Source organism: Canis aureus, chromosome 8 (genome assembly GCF_053574225.1).
Source record: "Canis aureus isolate CA01 chromosome 8, VMU_Caureus_v.1.0, whole genome shotgun sequence".
Taxonomy (NCBI): domain Eukaryota; kingdom Metazoa; phylum Chordata; class Mammalia; order Carnivora; family Canidae; genus Canis; species Canis aureus.
In genome coordinates this window covers 53,332,525-53,352,625 of record NC_135618.1, presented here as the reverse complement: position 1 = coordinate 53,352,625, position 20,101 = coordinate 53,332,525, and the positions used below count along the sequence as shown (strand labels likewise).

Below are 20,101 nucleotides of genomic sequence, written 5' to 3'. Positions count from 1 at the left end.
GGGTCTCCTTTCAATTGTTTTCCCCTTAGGAGTCATCCTTGGTCCCTCCTCCTCCCGTACACTTCACTACCCAATCCAGCAGCAAGTCTTGCAAGCTCTACTTCCAAAATGCATTCCGAATTTAATAATCTGCATTTCCACTGCCACTACCCATCTCTCCCTGGGCCTGGGGCAGCAGCCTCCTAACAGGTCTGACAACTTTCTACCCTATTCTAGCCAGCAGCCGAGTGATTTTTTTTTTTTTTTAATGTAAATCAGGTCACTCCCCTTCTCAAAACCCTCAGGTAACACAACAGCCAAACCTTAACCTTGGGCATTTAGCTGTGCATGATCAGGCCCTCCCACTTCTCCATCACAGACCACTCCAGCCCGTGTTCTTTCAGTTCCAGCCACCTGGCTTTCCCGCCGTTTCCCTCCTCAGGACCCTTCCTGTTGGCTCTCTTCTCCATCTAGAAAAGTCCACTCCCTAGCTTCTCTCCTTTCACGCATCTCCGTGGAACTCTGGCCTTATCTGAAAAGCCTCACCCCACCTGGAGTGGCCTTCCTCCCACCTCCTACCGCTTCACACCCCGTATTATGGTCTTAGGGGGGCATGTCGTACTTGCTGATATCTTCCTTACTGACTGACATTTTAACTTTCTCCCGGACTCCAATAAACAGTCACGGAGCAAGGCCTCCGTCTCGTTCTCGTTCGCGGACCGAAGCCGTTTAAGAAGCAGGTTCTCACTACCGTCCTAGGAAGCCTCCGTGGCCTCTACGGGACCTCGTTTGGGTCAACCTTCCCCAGCTTGACGCCTCTCGCCCCCGGAATTGCCCCTACTGATCTCACATTTACATTCGGGGATCCAAAGGATTCAGGAAAAGTCTCTGTTGGGCCCCAAACCGGCATCTCAGCTGTTCGCCAAACAGGCCTCCGCTTCCTGGCCCTCGGGCCGCTTCCCCCGGCGGGGTCCCGAGGCCGGTGGCGAGGACAGAGAGCCGCCCTCGCGAGGCTGGGGTCACACAAGCGCGTCTCCTAGCAACGTCGCACCCCCGCCCCCAGCCCATCCCTGCCCCTGGGGAGTCAACCCCTTCCCCCAGTCTCCCGCGCCAGGAGTCAGCGTCTCCATCCCCTACACTCACTCTGCGTCAGGCCTGCCTTCCCCCACCCACAGAAGCGCCGCAGCCTACCGCGGGCTAGGAGGAGGCGGCGCCGGGAGCCTTGCTGAGCCGCGGCCGACGCTGGTCGGGCAGGTCCGGTAGGCCAGGCCGGACTAAACCACCGGGGGGGGGGCCCTCCGTGGAACCATTAGTTCCAGGTCAGGGATGGTCTCAAGTCTCCCTGAAACTTCATACTCTAGCCCACCCTCCGCCGTATACCCAACAGTATAGCCAACTTCATCGTCTCCCTAGTTTCTCTTTACCCCTTTTCGCTATCCTCCCCCACCCCCATTCTAGCCAAAAAATGATCCAGTCCAACTCCTCCCAGCCCTCCCTCCGCGTCGCTAGTTCTTTGCCCTTACTTGGCGACGGCTTCGTACGTCCGTGCGTACGTCGTGACGCAATCTTCCACCCGTTCCTCCCCGCCCCTCTTCTATTCTCTCCCTCCCGGAGCGGGCGGCCTGCGGGGTTACCGGAAGTGATGATGCAGGAGGCGATGGAGGGGGCGGGGCTTGGGGGCGGCCGCCGCCGGTGGGCCGCAGATGAAGAGGAGGCGGCGGCAGTGGTGGAAGAAGAGGCGGCGGCGGCGCGGGTAGGGATCCTGGAAACGCGAGCGGGGATGGTAGGTGGTTTGGACCCGCCGGGCCGCCGTCGTTTCCAGAAAGGGTTTGACTGGAGGAACCTCTGGAGCAGCTGTGAGTTTTGGGGGGGGGTTAAGGAAAAGCGGGGAGCATTGAGAGATGAAGGGGCGGGGGTTGGGTACCTTCGAGAAAAGGGGGTGGAAGGGGAGGAGTGGAAATCAGCGCCTTGTCTGGACTGGTCCTTTTGGAAGAAGAGGCTGTGAGGGGAGCCTGTGGCGTGTCAGCTGCAGGGCTCAAGAAAACTTGCCTACTGTCCCTGCCTCGCCACCGCCAGCACCCCTCAACCCAGGCCTGGGGATCTGGGGGCTGGAACAGCCCTGGAGAGGGTGTCGACTCTGGTCCTATGGCCCGGGTAAGCTCTGTGAGGTAGGAGTCCAAGCGGGAGGTGGTGGGTGAATCTCCGGCTCCCTCCTCCCTCATTTTCCTCCCCACCCCCATCCTTCCCTTTAATCATTAACAGCCCTGGAATTAAGGGGCTCAGACCTGAAGGCCTTTCTGTGCACCTTTGCTATAAACGATAACCATCTGTGCCTGAGGTAATGGGGCTGGAAGCTTTGCCTGTATCCTGTGTAGGAAGTGGGACGGGGTGACAATGTATTGTTTTTTATTTTTTTCCATTCCCCTTTCCCCCTTATCTTTCCTCATATACACCCCTCGTTTCCACCTCAGTTCTCTGTGGCTACGTGGTAATCCTGGTGTTTTTTTTTTTTTTTCTTTTCCTTTATGGCACTTGGTACCTTGGTTACCTCTTTTGAATTTGGTGTTCAGCCTCTCCCAGATCTTCCTGCAAGCTTTGTAATACTTCAGTTACAGGCTATGTCACATTGGGAGTACCTCTCAATGCCTGGTAGCTCCAAATTAAGATGAGCATTTTCTCCTATGAATACTGGGATTCCAAAGCCCTTGCAAGGATTCCTAAATGGCATCATAGCCCAGGAATCAAAGTCTCTTGTTCTAAATACTTTGTGTGTGAGGAATTTACATGTTGTCAACTCTTTCCAAAATGATTTGATGTTAGGCTAATTCTGGATTTCTGTGTTTCTCTCCACCCACACTTCATGATGCACTTCAGAGAACAGAAAACCCCATATTACTTTTTTGTTTCTGCAATTGGACAATAGCTCTTTTATCTTTTTCTCTATTCACACAAGTCTTCAGTGACACTTTTGGCTTGTGCTGATTTCTGTCTTATGCTCTCATTTATTTAGCTGATTCTTTGTGTATAGACGGACTTAAATGAGAAAATGTGATTTGTTTAAAAAAAAAGTACAAACCAATAACAAAAATTATTTGAAGAAAGCAGAGAATGACTGGAAAGAAGATCTCTATTGATGTTCTGTGGGTTTCAAAAAAAAAAAAAAGTCACCAAGTAGTCCTCTTTTAGCTTGTTGTAGGAATTTCAGAGTGAAATGTAATGGTTTCTATTTCTATTTTGATGTTGATATTTTCTTTGGTAGTCCTCTGTTGAATGTGGAACTGTGTTTTCTGAAGAGCTTTAAGAAATAGTGCCTACATTTTAGAGGTCCTTTGGTTAGAAAGTGTCCATAACTCCTGGGCCTCTATAACTGAATTTATGATGCGTATTGCTAGAAGAATTATAACGGATCCCATCCTACTCATCAGGGCTTTCAGGCCTGATAAAATGATGTTTAATGCTTTGATTATACAAGTAACAACATCATGTTTAGATGTTTCACAGAACTGTAACAAAAGAAAAGAATGAGTACTATTCTCACCTTAATTGATTTGGAACCATTGAATATAAAGTCAAAAATTCATTCATTCAACAAGCATTATTGATTAGCTAGTAAGAGCTGGCCAGTATTTTGGGCTGTGGTTGACAAAGGTGAATGCAGGCGTAAGGTCTGAACTCTTATGGCGCTTATACTGTAGTGTGTGGGGCAGAATAAATAAGCGAATCAGACTTTGCTAAGTGCTGAAGTACAGGGATATGACAAAACATGTCTAATCGGGATGCAGTCAAAGAAGACCTTTTTAAGGAGGTGACCCTTAAGTTGAGCTTTGAATAAAAAGAAGCCGGACATGCAGATATATGGGAGGAGCCTTCCAGGTTCCTGGGACTAGCTAGTGCAGAAACTGGCAGGAATGACTCTGGCAAGTTCTAGGGCTTGGGAAGAAAGGGGTGAGGTGGAGGAGGGGGAGGGTAGAGAGGTGAGGGAGAATGGGAAAGGGGAGTAACAGCCAGAGCCTCGTGAACAAAAAGGAAATGAAAAGTTTAGGTCAGAGAGGTGGAGGCTGGGCTCAGAATAGGTAGGCAAAATAAGAGCAAGAAAAAGGAAATAGAAAGTGGTGCTCCTTTTTGATCAGTTCTGTTTCCTTTCTTGGAGCATTATGACTTACTGTTTTGCAGGTACTGTTGATTATTGCAATAAAAAAAAAAGTCACCCTGCTGAGTGTGGGAGAGGAGGCGAGATGGCTGTGGTCACCTGGGTCTTTTCTGGCAGATAAACGTCAAACTGTGTTCAGAATTAAACAGAATGTTCAACTGAGAGTGCACTTTTTTTTCCTTACTGTTTTCTGTCCTGTATGCTGCTATTTAAAATTGCATAACAAGTACCCTGCATATGTTCTAATGCATGAATCCTCCTTTGCTTCCAGCTGTGTATGAATTTAGGGTTGAAGTTTGGGCAGGTGATAATAATACGCCCCTGTTGATCTCCAAAGATGTCCATTGGGATCTAAGTTTGAAGTTACTTTTGTAGGGAGACAGGTTTTGTGTTGCAATATTTCCACTCTTGTCTGGTCTGCCTGGTGACTAATAACACTCAGCTGAGGTGTAGGTTGGTGCTAAAAGTTCATTCAGTGGATTACAGTAGATAAATGACCATTGTGGGCGCAGTCCCACTGTGTCGGCATCTTTGGGCTGGCACGTAACCAGGGGATGTAACCTACTTTGGCTTCTGTTAGGGCCATTCATCTCTAGTAGTCAGCTACTTCTCAGCCTCACCTTGACCAGATTGTCCACTTGAGAAGCCCAATCAGGACTCCTCCTTGATTTGGCCCTCTACTGCCATGTCACAGTGGCCCGAAACAGAAAGAATACTCTCTTTTCTTCTTTTGAACCCCACAACAGTGACTAGTGTGTTCTTTGAGTGAATTGGCCCTTTGAGCCATGTGGTTGAGGGACTTAAATGTTGCTTAGGCTATTTGTAGTAAAGTTGGTATTAGAAATGCTAAATAAAAACCTTTTAGTGTTTGAGGAAAAACAAATCAGAAATTAAGGACCTGTCACCTGTTTTAAGTTCTGGTATTTTAGTAGCATTGGTAGATGGATTGTGAAAATTAACTTGAATAGAGCTCACTGGGCAGTCCTGAGGGTAATGAAGGGAGTGGAATAGAGCCTGGTACTGAATTACTTAATTCGGACTTGAATACAAATGGAAAGTCTTTTAGTTAGCAAACTAGTGACTAAAGTGAACAGCTAGGGACAGGCAAACAATAGACTCCGCTCTCCATACTGCAGAATAACTCAAAGGAACAGAGAACTGATAGTAAAATATACGTGTGTGTGTGTGTGTGTGTGTGTGTGTACACACAGGGCTTTTGTTGGTCTAGGTTAAAGAATTTTGGACTTTGTATGCTAATGCTGGGCTTCAGATACTTTAGCCAATGGGTTATTAAGCTGTCTACTACTCATCTTCATTTCAGTGGTTTATTATAACGCAAATATGAAAATATCCTGTAGGCTGAAATTTCATCAGCCAGTTTGGAGACTGGTGACTCTTTTCTAATTTCTGAAAGGAGGTAGATGGATAGGAGGGCACTTGAACACAGGGAGAAGCCATTGACTCCTATGTTGGCCACTGATTGTGTTTGGGGAAAGAATCTACAAAATCTAAATGAATTTGGAGTCTTGGAGCTGAGCTGGCTTTTAATATAGGATGCCAGTTAATTTCTTTCTTAAACTTCAGGGGCTTTTGGTCATATTCCTCTGAAAGGTGGGCACCTTTGGAAGCTAGTTGATGCCACTTATTCTTGGAGTTGTGGTGTTTTGTATTGCATTGAGTGACTTAAAATTAATCTGATATGGCTACTTTTTTTTTTTCTAAGATTTTATTTATTTATTCATAAGACACACACACACACACAGAGGCGGAGACACAGGCAGAGGGAGAAGCAGGCTTTCTGCAAGGAGCCGGATGTGGGACTCGATCCCGGAACCCGGAATAATCCCCTGAGCTGAAGGCAGACACTCAACCGCTGAGCCACCCAGGCATCCCCGAGCATCCCCGATACAGCTACTGTTTTGATGTCTGTGCTGCAATAAGGAGAGTTAATTGTACATTGGCTACCAGTTGTTTCAAGGTGAAGATGTGGTAACTCGATTGAAACAATGGTAATTACTTGGTAACTCTATTTCCCCAGCTCTTGATAACTACAATTACCTCTTTGTGTCTGTTTACAGGTGTTGATACCAGTGAACCAGGACCAATTCTCCCTAAATGTTGCAGTGTTCTGAAGCTCTTTGCACAATGGACCAGGGTGTTTGAGTTAGTGTCTTTCAGTTCAAATCTAGTTTCACTGATTCTTGTGTCTGGTTCTCTAGGTGATGGAAGGTCCTATTTCTTTTGGGGGAACAAGATTACCATAGCACTTAACCATTTAACTAATGAGTAATACATATTTATTTAGCAAACATGTTTATTTACTTATTTAAATATGTTTAGCAACATATTTATTTAGCAAAGTAATGAGAGAGAAGGTTGGAAGTGCCTCAAACTCTTAATTCTTTGAAGTCTTGATATGCCAAAAGAAAAAAATGGGAGGGAGAAAGTTCCAAAGAATCTTCTTTTAGATGTGTGTGAATGAAACTTTACTTAAATACCATATATCAGAATAGGGAAACTCAGTAAGTCAGTCTTGAGGTCGTGATTAGCCCTTATTGTGGCCAAAATAAGCCACCTATGTCCAGTGCATCAATCCCAACCTGAGTGCATAGAAAGGTAGGCATCATGCTAATGATGAGAGTGTGGCTTTGCTTGGGACTGTCCTGAGTGGAGCTGTGCGGTGTTGGATTTTGAGCTGAATTGCAGCATGGAAGGTTAGATTACATAGCTTTAGGAAACATCTTTGGGCAGCCTGGGTGGCTAGTGGTTTAGCGCCACCTTCAGCCCGGGGTCTATCCTGGAGACCCAGGATCCAGTCCCGCATCAGGCTCACTGTATGGAGCCTGCTTCTCCCTCTGCCTGTGTCTCTCATGAATAAATAAATAAAATTAAAAAAAAAAAAAAGAAAAGAAACATCATCTGTGTTCCTCTTCTGCTCTGCCCTGCTGGAGGGCTCAGCCTCAGGACCTAGGGACTAGAAATAATTCTGTTGCTAAGGCCTGTAAATCCAGACCAGATATGATGCTATCTTGGATAGCAAAACCCTGTATAGTGTAGTACTTCCCATTTTTGGAGAGCACTTAGCATCTTTTGTAACCACTGCCTTAGTCTCTGCTGTCATTCCAGGAGACAGTGTGCTGAAAAGACTTGTCCTCTTATTTTATTAATAGATTGCTTCCGCCCTGTCAGGACTGCAGAGTTTGGTTATAGCCTGCAGAGTTTGGTTATAGCTTTTAGCTCTTATTGGTTGATGAAGGGTTTGGACTCTGCAGTATCTGCTTAAGATGGGTTGGTATGTGATCTATAATTCTGATTCTGAACAAGACTCAAGTCATAGCATTTACTATATTGAATGTAGTTCATTCTTCTTCCTGCAGTTTAGGAAGGGGAGGAAAAAGACCCTCAAAGAACTTTAGAATATCTGGTGTAGTGTTTTTTCAAACTAGGCTATAATGGAACCCTCTTGTAGGTCATTGCTGGAGTACACTGTGGTGGAATGAGGAGGTTTTGCTCTTTTCCTTCCATTTCCCCTATTATGCTTCACTCTGAAAGTTAACTTTAATATTCTGTTATGTTGGGCTTCCCCAGAAGAATGCTATAGAATAGAATGTTCTGAAGCCAAAAACAGGTTGAAAAGCAGTGATTTAGTCGGGAAATGGAAATCTAGAAAGGTTATAATAAAGTTGCTTAAAGAGCAAGATACTGGCAACTACAGGACCAGATTCAAGTCTTCTCTGTACTAATTTTATTTTCTCATCTACACTGCCTCATATGTGTAGGCACTTTGTTTGAGTTTAATTGGAATCCTTGCTGTTTGGTTTTTTTATATATTCTTGGTTCTTTACTCATTTTGTCACAAATTGCTGTTCTTTCAGGAAAACTCCTTATAACCACAACCACCTTTGCAGGGTATGTGAAATGAGGTTATTAATGAGTGGGGGCACTAGTAAATAGCTGGCCTTATATCCTCAGAATGTTTCTGAAAGTGACAATAGTACTTTCAAATAGGAGTTGAGGCTTTATCACTTCGATTTCTTAAGCTATCAGGCAGGCTATAGAGAATACCTATGCAAAATGCTGAACCAAATACTTCTTTTTCCCAGTGACCTGGCCTGTGATCTGAACAGGAAAACCTGGGTATATCCATTGACAGGACAGTTTTAGAACAGTTTTGGGAAATAACTACAATGGCCACATCCCTGCCCTGTTTTTTCTTTTTCCCTTTTTTTTTTTTTTTTATGAAGCAAATTTGTTTTCAGTTAAACTCTTGCTTTATATCTACTTGATGATTACTTAGTGGCTGCTGTTTATTTTTTTTAAGAGAGTGAAGGGGGGGAAAGGGCAGAGGGAGAGAGAATCAGACATTTGCTGAGGGTGGAGCCCAACATGGGCCTCCATTTCATGACCCTGAGATCATGACCTAAGCTGCAATCAAGAGTTGGATGCTTAACTGAGCTACCCAGGTGCCCCAGCTAGTGGCTGCTCTTAAAAAAAAAATTTTTTTTAAGATTTATTTATTTATTTGAGAGAGAAAATGCACGTGTATGTGCATGTAAGTGGGAAGAGGGTCAGAGGGAGAGAATCTTCAAGCAGACTCCCTGTGTGGAGCCCTGGCTCGGGGCTCAATCTCATGGGTCATGAGCTGAAACCAAGACTTGGACCGAGCTGCCTTCCCTGAGCCACCCAGATGCCCCAGCTAGTGGCTGTTCTTTAAACAGAAAGAGAAGGTTAGCAATACCATTGCAGTGAGGTTGCTGGTATGGTTTCTAAGTGGCAGGATCATGGACATGCTAGAAGTCCCAGGTCCTTAGAGGAGACATTTTTCTCAGTTTCAGTGACGTTTTCTTTCTTCTAAGTGAGTGGAATTCAAGAGCAAGAAGTGATAGAATGAATGCTCTGTGTCCATTTTAAAGAATGTTTCTATAATTCTTTTACTCCTAGTAAATTGGTTTTTCTTTGAAGTAACAAATCATTGGGTCAGTCATTTACTCAAAATAGTTGGTTACAGATGATGCCTATCTTTGAGAAGGAGCAGTTTACTTGGGGATTTCCTAACATTTTATGAAAGAGAAAAGTCTAAAGACTTCTAAAGGCATTTAGATAGGTGGGTTCAGTTGTGGGGGGAGGAAGATATGTAGAAGAGCAGGCCTTTGGGATGGTGGGGTGGGGTGGTGGTGTTATTATGGGCTGGGTACACTGGGTGAAGAGAAATGCCCATCAGTGGTCCAGCTGGGAAAGGGTAAAAATGTTAACAGTGGTACTGTCCAGGGGAAGAGTGGGTAGGAAAGGAGCAGGCCCACAGGATTGCCCAACTCCAAGGAACACTGTTCCTAAGGAGGGAAACAGGGGCCTGTGGAGTTGGGTAATGCAGTGGCCCACACCAGGGCTCTGACCACAAGTGTTCTTTCCCATTGCTGGAAAGTATATTTCTGATGGGGAGTGGTGAATGCAGGGATGCAGTATCTGGTTTGACCAGATTGGTCTTAAAGATTGCTTGTGGAGTGCTGGCTTAAGTTTTTTGAGATCTCTGTCTCTTTTGATTTTACTTTTGACAAATCAGAAGTTGGTAAACAAGAGGGAATGTGATGTCCTTGGGTGCATCAGAGTTTGGGTAAAAGTACATAATGAAGCAAATACTAGGTGGTGATTGTTATTTAACAATATCTACTGTGCAAAGGGAACAGTTACATGTAAACTATTGAAGTAATTCACGATTCTCTCATGGAGACTATAATGTGGGATAAATCACAACTAAAATTATTAAAGAGTAATCATGTTTTACTTCACATTTCTGCAACAGTCCATGTTTTCTTTACCAGGTCAAATTAGTTCCTAAGTCTTTCTTCTTCTCCTCATTCATTCATTCATTCAAGACACAGAGAGAGAGAGGCAGACACATAGGTAGAGGGAGAAGCAGGCTTCCTGACGCAGGACCCCAGGATCATGACCTGAGCCAAAGGCAGATGCTCAACCATTGAACCACCAGGTACCCCATGTTTCTTCTTCTTCTTTTTTTTTTTTAAGATTTTACTTATTTATTAATGAGAGACACACACAGAGAGAGTGAGCGACAGAGACACAGGCAGAGGGAGAAACAGGCTCCATGCAGGGAGTCTGATGTGGGATTCGATCGCAGGTCTTCAGGATCAGGCCTTGGGCTGAAGGCAGTGCTAAACCGCTGAGCCACCCAGGCTGTCCCCCATCTTTCTTCTTTTAAAAGAAATTTTATTTTACCAGGTACTTGTGGATCTGTCTAGGAGCCAATTTCCTACTTGCACTGAAAATGGCAAGCAGTGCTCTGAATTGGTGACAGCTGTAGATTTAATGATTAGATCAAGTAGAGAAGTGGCTTCTGAGCACCAGTTTAATTGGTTTTAATGTGGACTTCTTTTTCTGAGGTTATTAATTATGTTTTTCCAACAACAATTCTCTAATACTATCTAAATGTCCAACGGTTCGATTCTAATACAAACTGCCTGGAGTTAGTGCATAGCCCTCAAAATAATGACTCGTTCTCATAAGATTGTTCCACTTTAGATACCAGCTACAAGTACCGAGTAATCCCAAGGTACCTGTACTTCTGCCTGGCAAACTACAAATTTGGGGTTCGTCACAACCACCCTCCCCCAGATTCAATAATTGTCAGAACATATGACTCACAGAACTGGGAAAAGTATTCGGGATTATAGTTTCTTTATAAAGGATACAACTCAGGAACAGCCAATTGGAAGAGATGCATGAGACAAGATATGAATGAGCACAGCTTCCATGGCCCCTCTTGGCACGCCAGCCTCCCAGCATGTCATTATTGTGTTCACCAGTCCTGGAGCTCCCCTAGCCTGGTTTTAGTTTCATTGAGTCTCCTTTATGTAGGCATAATTGATTCAGTCATTGCCCTGCTGCTTAAAGTCCAGCCACTCTCCTCTCCCCTGTGGTCTGAAAATTCCAACCTTCTAATCAAGTGCCTGGTCTTTCTGGTGTGGCCAGCCTCTGTTGTGAAGCTATGGAAGGGCCCACCCTGAGTCACTTCATTAGCAGAAACTCCAGTGTGGTCCACCAGGGAATCCTTAGGAATATCATAGGACACTTATAAAAGTAAGGATGTACCAAGAGTTTTAGGAGCTGGGACAAAGACCAAATATATACATGCACACACATTTTTTTCTCAAATGTATTTCTTATCATACCACATTAATACTCCAGTTTTGCATCCCATAAGTAGTAATGGAAGGAGTCTCCCTAAAGTTGATTTAGATAATAACTAACAATATGTATTTACTGTTAATTAGATGGAGTTTTTTGTTAAGAAAGTGCAGATAGAGTAGCTTTGGATTACAAAGGTACAATCTCCTCCCTCAGCCAGTATAAAATAGCATTCCCAGGATATGTTATAGTTCCTTGAACTTAACAGGTGCTTTAGCTCTAGACTTCCCTAGTGCAAGAAATGAGCTCACTTAATAAGATACCAAATATACAGAATTCATGTTTCCTTTCAGTGTGACTTGAAAAAAGATAGTGCATTGGTTAAGAGCATCAGCCTAGTCAGTCTGGGTTTGAGCCTGAACTTTATCACCTACTTACAGTTTGATGTTGGATGAACCACTTAACATCCCTAAGTTTCATTTTTATCTTCTTCATATATAAAGGGAGGATAATCACAGGAAATAATTGTGAGGATTCAATAAGGATATGGCACAGTGCCTGGCATAGATATAAACATCTAAGAACATCAGCTTTTATTAGCTACATGCATGCATAGCTAAGCTTACCTGGGTTGGCGGCTCCCAAGGGGCCAGGTACTATATCATTTTACTTTTATATAGGAGGACATATGGGACAGTATATAAAACCTTGATGGGCACCCAATAGACACAGGTTATCTATCACTTGAAAATAAAACCTTCTCTGGGTATCTGGGAAGTATAGGAGTGACTCTGTGATGGAAACTTCCAGCCTGTTTCCAGGGCTGGCTTAAAACCAAGAGATGGAAAATCTTCCTGAAACTATAGAACACGCATGAGCAACGGGGACTGGGGCTCAGTAGCAAAAGTACTGTTGAACCAAAAAATGGGAAACTGATCCAGGAGACGTTTTTATCTTTTACAGTATACCTTGAAGTTCATTGAGTTTGGGCAAAATTATATGAGGCTTTTGGAAAGAAACAGCAAATTTTTCAGCTGGTCCAGAAAACCTTTGAGAGTCAGCTGGCAAGTACTGTGTTGTGTATGTGCTTCTCAGAGAAAGTGAAATGCCCAGGTATACTGGTAAAGGGCTTACCAGCTGCTTGAGGTTCACTTGTTGGTGAACTCTTCGAAGCCCAGTTCTCTCTCTCTCTCTTTTTTCTTTTTTAAAGACTTTATTTACTTGAGGGGTGGGGCATGTGGCATGAGCAGGGAGAGGGGCAAGTAGACTCTGTGCTTAGACTGGGGGCTCCACCCCAGGACCCTGTGATCATGACCTGAACTGAAGGCAGACACATAAGCTGACTGAGCCACCCAGGCACCCCGAGGCCAGGTCTTGAATTTTCCCTATAGCTCTATTCCCTGGAGATGCTACTCTAGTGGGACCACCACTGGACTAAGTCTAGAAACTAGTCTGGCCTCTGTCACAGTTACTGTGTGTTTTTGGGCAAGTTACAACGCCTCTTTGAGTCTGTTTCCTTACCTGTATCATAGATTTGAGACTAAATCACTATTTTTCAAAGTGTGGCATCGGTTACATTTTTAGTGTATATGCTGCTGAAGTGAGCATTCGAGTGTTTTTGGTAGAATTGATGGTACACAAGATGATTTTTGGTGGTACACGGATGAGTCCTTTTTGTTTCCTAGTTCTGTATTTTATTGCATATTAATGAAAACATAACAAGTCACATACCTTTGTCTTCATGGATAGTGTTGCTTAGAATGACATTAAAGTGGATATGATTTTTTTTAAGCTCTTTAGAAAAATATTGGGGGAACGATAGTTGGAATGGTAGATGGATATTTACCATGAATATGACCATAGATCATAAAAGTCATCTAGAAAAGACTGGAATTTGTAATTTCTAAGGTTTAGTCATTCTGTTGCAGTGCTACACCTTCGTGAAGTTCTGTGGTGATAGATACTTTAGAGCGGGTCCTTAAGACTTTCCTCATTCAAGCAAATTGACACATTTCTATTTCTGCATTCGTAGTGAAGATACCGATAAGTAAGTTGTATAGAATTTAAAATATTGTAAATGTTAGTAGTGGTGGCTTTTTTTAAAGAATAAGAAATAAGTAGTATTGCTTCCTCTTTCACCCTAAGCAGTTTCCCTGCAACCAGGATTGATTTTTGTTCCTTTCACTCTTTGGGATTGAGGCTCCCCATGGAAGCAGCTAGGGTTCTGACCTGTTCTGTCGTGGAGAGAAAAAATGCCAACTCTCTCTGTCTCTCTGTCTCTCGCCTTTTTTTTTTTTTTTTTTGGCCAACCCTCTCTCTTGAATGCATGCCAGTGCATGTATTCTAGGTTCTGGAAGGCTGGGGCTCTGCTCTGTCTTAATGTCTGGTACATTACTTCTTGCTGGTAACTTCTTTAAAAGTACAGTGTGACATGTGCCGTAAAATGAAGTTAAAAACTGAGGCAAGCTTTATTTAAAATTTCATTTCACTTTCTGTCATATTGCTTGTAACTCAGCAGAGGGAGGGTCTTGAGAAGTTAAATGAGCAGTGGTAGAAATGAAACAAACTATTGTAGGAGGTGCTTTCTTTTTAAGTAAAACCTCAGAATAAAACTGAAATCTCGATTTCGTAATAGGAGCCAAGAAAGTTGCTTTCAGAGGTAGTCTATGGTTCTTAAGTTGTTTGTTTTTTTTTATTTAAACCTTAATTACCTTTGTTCCCTTGACATCTTCTATGTATCTTCACACTGTCATCTTTCATTATCTACTTTGGTTGTTGGCCTATGTTCTGCAAGTGATTTTGTTTTATAATTACTGCAGCATAGAGGCTCATGCATCTGTCTAGCTCGTGTAATAAATTGTTTAATGTTTCAAATTATAATTTTAAAAAATTGATATAAGGATGGTTCTGTGTCTGTTCTCTTTCTGTGCCATGTGTTACCTAGTCAAGATGAGGTCAAAATAGAGCGAAATGGTGACAGTGATGTAGCCCAAGATTATTTTCCTTCTTCCTTTATTTAATACAGTGTTTCTACTTGATTTCATAATGAGACACTCTCACCAATTGAGGTGAAATCTAATGTTCCAAGCCACAAGCCCTCATACATTGTAAATCTTGGTTTTGTCATTCATACTGTCTTGTCTCCTGAGAGAAGTGGTGACTTGTGGTATTTGGCACGTTGGGAAAGGGCAAAAGCCTTTACTCAGGCCTATATTTTGCAGTATTAAAAAATCTCTTTTCCCACTAAAATCTGTTTCATGACGTGCATGACATTCATCTTTGTGCAGATTCACAAGTCTGCCTTACTCTGGGTAGATATCTTCCAGAGTCCATTTCCCTTGGCACAGAGTTTAGTCATTATTTATAGATAACTGCTGATGAGTCTGGGGAAATCCTGAAAGGGGCTGGAGGGGTCTGGTGACATTTGCCCTTGGTCTCTAGACTAGGGTTTACAAAGCTAGAGTGGGGTTGTTTATTTCCTTCTCTTCTTGGAAAATTGCCATTGGATCAATGAGTCTTGGTTAAGATTTTTTTTGTGGGCAGCTGAGTTGTTGGGCCTTTAACAATGGGAGCCACATGAAAGACTGTTCTTTCCCAGTCATACAAATAATTATCTCCAGGTAGGATAATCTCTGCAGAAGTGTAAGCATTTAAGACCACACATTAAAAAAGATAAAATGTAATTTAGAGTCAGAAGGAAAGATTTACATATATAGTGGTAGAGTTCAAAACCCTTTCAAGCCATTCTTCCATGTTTCCCGCGCTACTGGAGAAGACCACTTTGGTCTTCTCATGGTAACCTAATGTTTTAATTCTTTTTTTTTCTTTTTTTTAAGATTTTATTTATTTATTCATGAGAGACACAGAGAGAGAGAGAGGCAGAGACACAGGCAGAGGGAGAAGCAGCCTCCGTGCAGGGAGCCGAACAGGGAGCCGAACGTGGAACTCGACCCTGGGGTCTCCAGGATCATGCCCTGGGCTGAAGCTGGCGCTAAACCACCACTAAGCCACCGGGGCTGCCCTAATGTTTTAATTCTTATAGGAAACTTGAACTTTCATGGCAACTTAAGTAAAAAAATGAAAGTGTATAACTAAAGACTTTATCTCTTAACTTTAAAAACCTCTAAAAAGAATCAGAATTGCTTAGTTTGTCAGGGCATTTGCTTTTCTAAGTGTCCAGCTCAAAACCATTGCTTAGCTTAGCAGAAAGAGATAATAAAATGTTATGCAACAGGTAAAAATCTTTCCAGTTGCCTTTTCCCCATTTGGAAGGATACAGTTTTTCCTTCCCTCTGAGTAGTTGGGACGGAGTTCCTCCTCTTTCTGGTTTGTAGCCTTACTATTTTGCATACAATGCTTAAGTTGACAACACTGAGTTCTCTGGTCTCCAGCATTTAGTTCTTGTGACTTGGCCTACTTAAGCAAAAGAGCTTTTGATGATAATAGCAGCGTAACAGAACAAAACTTTCAAAAACATACTTTTAATAGCACTTTCGATTTCCAGACAGGTATAAGATATTTTCTAAGAAGAACCAGCCTATGTAGTTTTCAAATTAGACATACTTGAGCAGGGGACCAGCTTTCCCAGACGGAATGTGGATCATTCATAGGGAACTTTTGAAATTCAAAACTAGCCCTGTAACCTAGAAAAATTTGGCCTCCAAATTTGATGCTTTCACCATTGTATTCAAAGTGAAATGTGTGTAGCCTGAATTTTTCTTGAGGACTGATTCTAGGATTGGATACACAGTGTTTCAGGAAAAATGTGTTTATGGGTTGCCAGCTATTCATGCCAATGCATTTGAGCAGCTTTGTGGATCTTGTTCTTAAGGTCCTTACAAAGTGGTTAGGAAAACAGACATAACAATTAGAAAATGTAAAATCAGTGCCAAAAAATATCCATGTTATAAATAAAGATGGAGGGGTGCAGAGAGGCTCTAGGTCAGCTTGAAGGAGGTAGGAGAGGAGTCCTGTGGGAAGTAAAATCTTAGCTGGTCTGGAGAGACAAAGACTAGAGAGTGAGGTGGCATTCCACGTAGAGGTAACGGTGTGTGTAAAACTACCGAAGCATGGGAAACCATGGCATTTTGGGGAATGGCAGGAGTTTCAGTATGCCTAAGGGATGTAGAATGAATGAGATGGCGAGAATGACAGTAGTTAAGGCCAAACTCGGAAGGGGGCTTCTTTGTATGCCCTGCTGAGTTTTGATTGTCTTTTGTGGGTGAAGGGGAACTATTAAATAATTTTGAGTAGAGATGTGGCATACTCACATGGGTGTGTGTGTGTGTGTTTGTGTATGTGTGAGAGAGAGAGAGAGTGAGAGAGAGACAGATCTTTCCAGCAATAGTGTAAAAGAGGTTGGAGAGAGCAAGCCCATTTGTAGGGAAACTTATTTGTGGGAGTGCTGCAGTAAAGGTGTCAGTGGCCTGAGCTGTAGAATTACTGAGGACAGGTAGCTACTCAAGAAGTAAGAATTTACAACATTTGGCTTAATCTGATAAAACTACTGCTTGCATGTCCCGCATGGGTCAGTAGGCTGAAGGGTGCCCTGTTCCATATAGTCACTTGGAGACCCAGGCTGATGAAGATCCTGCTATTGTGTGTTGTCTTGGTCACCATGGCAGGGAAAAGATGGGCGGGATGTCATGTGCCAGCTCTGTGCTTAGGCTTAGAAATGATAAGAATCACATCTGCCTATGTCTCTGCCTCTCTCTCTATGTCTCTCTCATGAATAAATAAAATCTTAAAAAAAAAAATCACATCTGCCTACAGTTCATTGGCCAGAAATAGACACATTCCCCCACCTCACTGAAAGGAGGCTGGAAAATTGAGGGAACAGATGTACTGCTTGGTGAGCTTCTCTGTCTATGCCACAGATTTACGTGAAGTGGTTTTTTTCTGAGGTAATATCTTCATCAGGATATCAGTAGTACCAACTTCATAGGGTAGATGTGGGGCTTAACTGCTGTCATGACTCTAAAATGCCTACTGTTGTGTCTGGCACAATAAGGCTGTTGGAGGGCATCTTTAGGTTTGATCTTGAGATTGAGATTTTCTCACTGGGTCATATCTATTTACTGGGTTATAATCAATAATTAAAAACCAAACTAAAGAAGAGAAATAGCATAAATTAGACTGAATTCTAGAAATGGTAAATATTGCTTCATGAAACTTTTGCGATATACATGTATTTACATACGTGTATTTGGTCAGGAAGTAAAGTGTTACTTCTCACTGAAGGCTGCACTTAAGAGTTTGGAAGACACTGATCTAGTCCAGTCTCTCATTTCACAGTAACTGAAAGACTTATACATACCAAACAAAAAACTACTCTTATTTAAAAAACATTTTTGGGGCACTGGGTGGCTCAGTTGGTTAAGCATCAGCCTTTGGCTCAGGTCATGATCTTAGGGTCCTGGGGTCGAGTCCCATGTCAGGCCCCCTGCTCAGCAGGGAATCTGCTTCTCTTTCTCCCTCTGCCCTGTTTACCCCCCCCCCCCCACACACACACTTGCTCGCTCACTTGCTCGCTCAGTCTCAAATAATACCTTTTTTTTTTTAAGATACTATTTGAGACATCTCTTAACATGCAGTGTCAATAGGACTCCAACTTAAAACCCTAAGATCAAGTCGAATGCCCTATCGAGTTGGCCAGGCTCCCCCAAAAAACTACCCTATTTAGTATGTTTTTTTGAAAAAGGCAGTTTAAATTTTCATAATTTTAAACGAGTGGACTTGAAAAAGCAGTATCTTTAATTATGAGAAATAGTAAAACATGGGTTTGAATTTTAGCCTTGCCACTTGCTATCCCACAAATAAGTTTCCCTATGTCTGGGATTGTTCCCTCCAACCTCTTTCATGCTATTGCTGGAATGCTCTTTCTCTCCCTCCCTCCCTCCCTCTCTCTCTCTCTCTCTCTCTCTCTCTCTCACACACACACACACACACACACACACACACACGAGTATGCCACATCCCTACTCAAAATTATTTAAGGCTAGTTATTGGTACTTCCTGTGCTTTAGTTTTCTCATCTGTAAAATAGTGATGATGATAATACCTACCTCATAGTGTATGATTGTTGGATTAGTTCATATGTATAAAAATGTTTTGAAATTGATGGATAGTATGTTGTAAAACTTTTGTAAGCATCTGTGAACATTATTGTGTAAAAGTGGCCCATACCATGCATGTAGGTAGACCATGGTAATCTGTGCAGTGCACTTGGTGCATAGTAGGTGCTTATTTTACGTTTGATTTTTTAAAAAGATTTTTAAAGTTTATTTATTTAGTTATTTACTTAGATTTTTTTTTAAAAAATTTATTTATTCATGAGAGACACAGTGAGAGAGAGAGAGGCAGAGACATAGGCTGAGGGAGAAGCAGGCTCCCTGTAAGGAACCTCATGTGGCACTCGATCCTGGATCCTGGGATCACTCCCTGGGCCAAAGGCAGATGCTCAACCTCTGAGCCACCCAGGCGTCCCTAAATTTTATTTTTTAAAAGATTATTTATTTATTTATTCATGAGAGACAGAGAGAGGCAGAGACATAGAGGGAGAAGTAGGCCCCTGTGGGGAGGCCAATGTGAGACTTGATCCCAGGACTCCAGTATCATGACCTGAGCCAAAGGTGGACGCTCAACCACTGAACCACTCAGGTGCCCCCTATTTATTTATTTTAGAGATTGAAAGTGTGCGCATGCGCATGCAGGGGAAGGGGCAAAGGAAGAGGGAGAGAATTTCCAGCAGACTCCCCGCTGAGCATGAGCAGGAAGCAGGACAATCTCACGACCCTGAGATCTGACCTGAGCTGAAATCAAGAGTTGGATGCTTGACTGACTGAGCTGCCCAGGTGCCTCTACCTTTGATTCTTTAGAAAATGTTTATTAGGTGCCAATTAGCCCTTTTCATGTTACCATATGCACTCCCGGCCTTCTTAGAACTCCTAATGTAAGATGCAGTCACTGAAATAATAGCATCCTGTCTCTTCTGTGGACTTGTTATTTTTGACCACCTGCTTGGGAGCCGTGAATGTATATGTTACAGAAGAGTAAAGGATATGTAGTGCATTCAAGCCTTGAATGCATAACTAATGAAAATCCTTTTTGGCTTTTAAAAAATGTTTTGGCCTGGAAGAAACAAGTATCAGAGTTGTCTTTAAGATTGTTAGGTTGACTTCTCTTGCAGTGAGTAGCTAGCGTCAGCCAACTGATGCAAGCAAGAGATGTGCTGTGCCTTTCACAGGGCAATGGTGGATAATGACTGTTTCATTTGGATAAGCCAGTTGGTGATACTGAGTAGTAGTGCCCTGGGTGAATAGGAGTTAATCCTGGCTGCCTGGCAGAAGTAGATTTGTTATATAATTTATGGCACCCAGAAGCCCTTTAGGGAGGTCTTTATTGTCTTATTATCAAGACACTATCCATCTAGGCCTGAAGATTAATTTTTGTTGCTCTCATCTAGTTCCACCAGAGTGGTTCTCATAACTGAAAGGGTAGCAGCTTGCTGTTAAATGCCTGCACTTGCTTTTGCTTTAACACAAAGGTATGTTAATCAAGAATGGGTATTAGAAATCCAGAAATGTTTCAGTTGGTGATTTATTAAAGTTTAGAGTACTTTTTTTTCTTGTTAAACTGATTTAACTTTTGAAAAATGAGTCCTATTCAGGGTTTCAAACATTTCCTTTTTGACTAGCCTCAGAAAAGGTTTATTAACATATCTGTCTTGTAAATTGCTGCCACGGTTCATTTCTGTCAGTCCACTACTGAAACAAACGCAGGAGTGTCAGTTCAGCTTTCTGTCATCTGACACAAGTGGACTCCTTAACT

General features: G+C 42.7%; 1 protein-coding gene across 11 annotated transcripts in view; it reads left to right on the top strand.

The window, feature by feature from the left end:
• Window positions 1–1,031: 1,031 nt before the first annotated feature.
• DCUN1D3 (defective in cullin neddylation 1 domain containing 3) overlaps window positions 1,032–20,101 on the top strand; it is a 37,273-nt gene continuing 18,203 nt past the window's right edge. For 2 of the 11 annotated variants that reach the window (XM_077906898.1, XM_077906892.1), the window contains exon 1: window positions 1,032–1,233. The gene's annotated coding sequence lies outside the window, so the exon portion shown is untranslated. Of the gene's footprint in view, window positions 1,299–1,630; window positions 1,836–1,962; window positions 2,134–20,101 lie in introns of those variants that run through there. The other 9 variants (XM_077906893.1, XM_077906890.1, XM_077906894.1 and 6 more) reach the window with 6 other exon arrangements.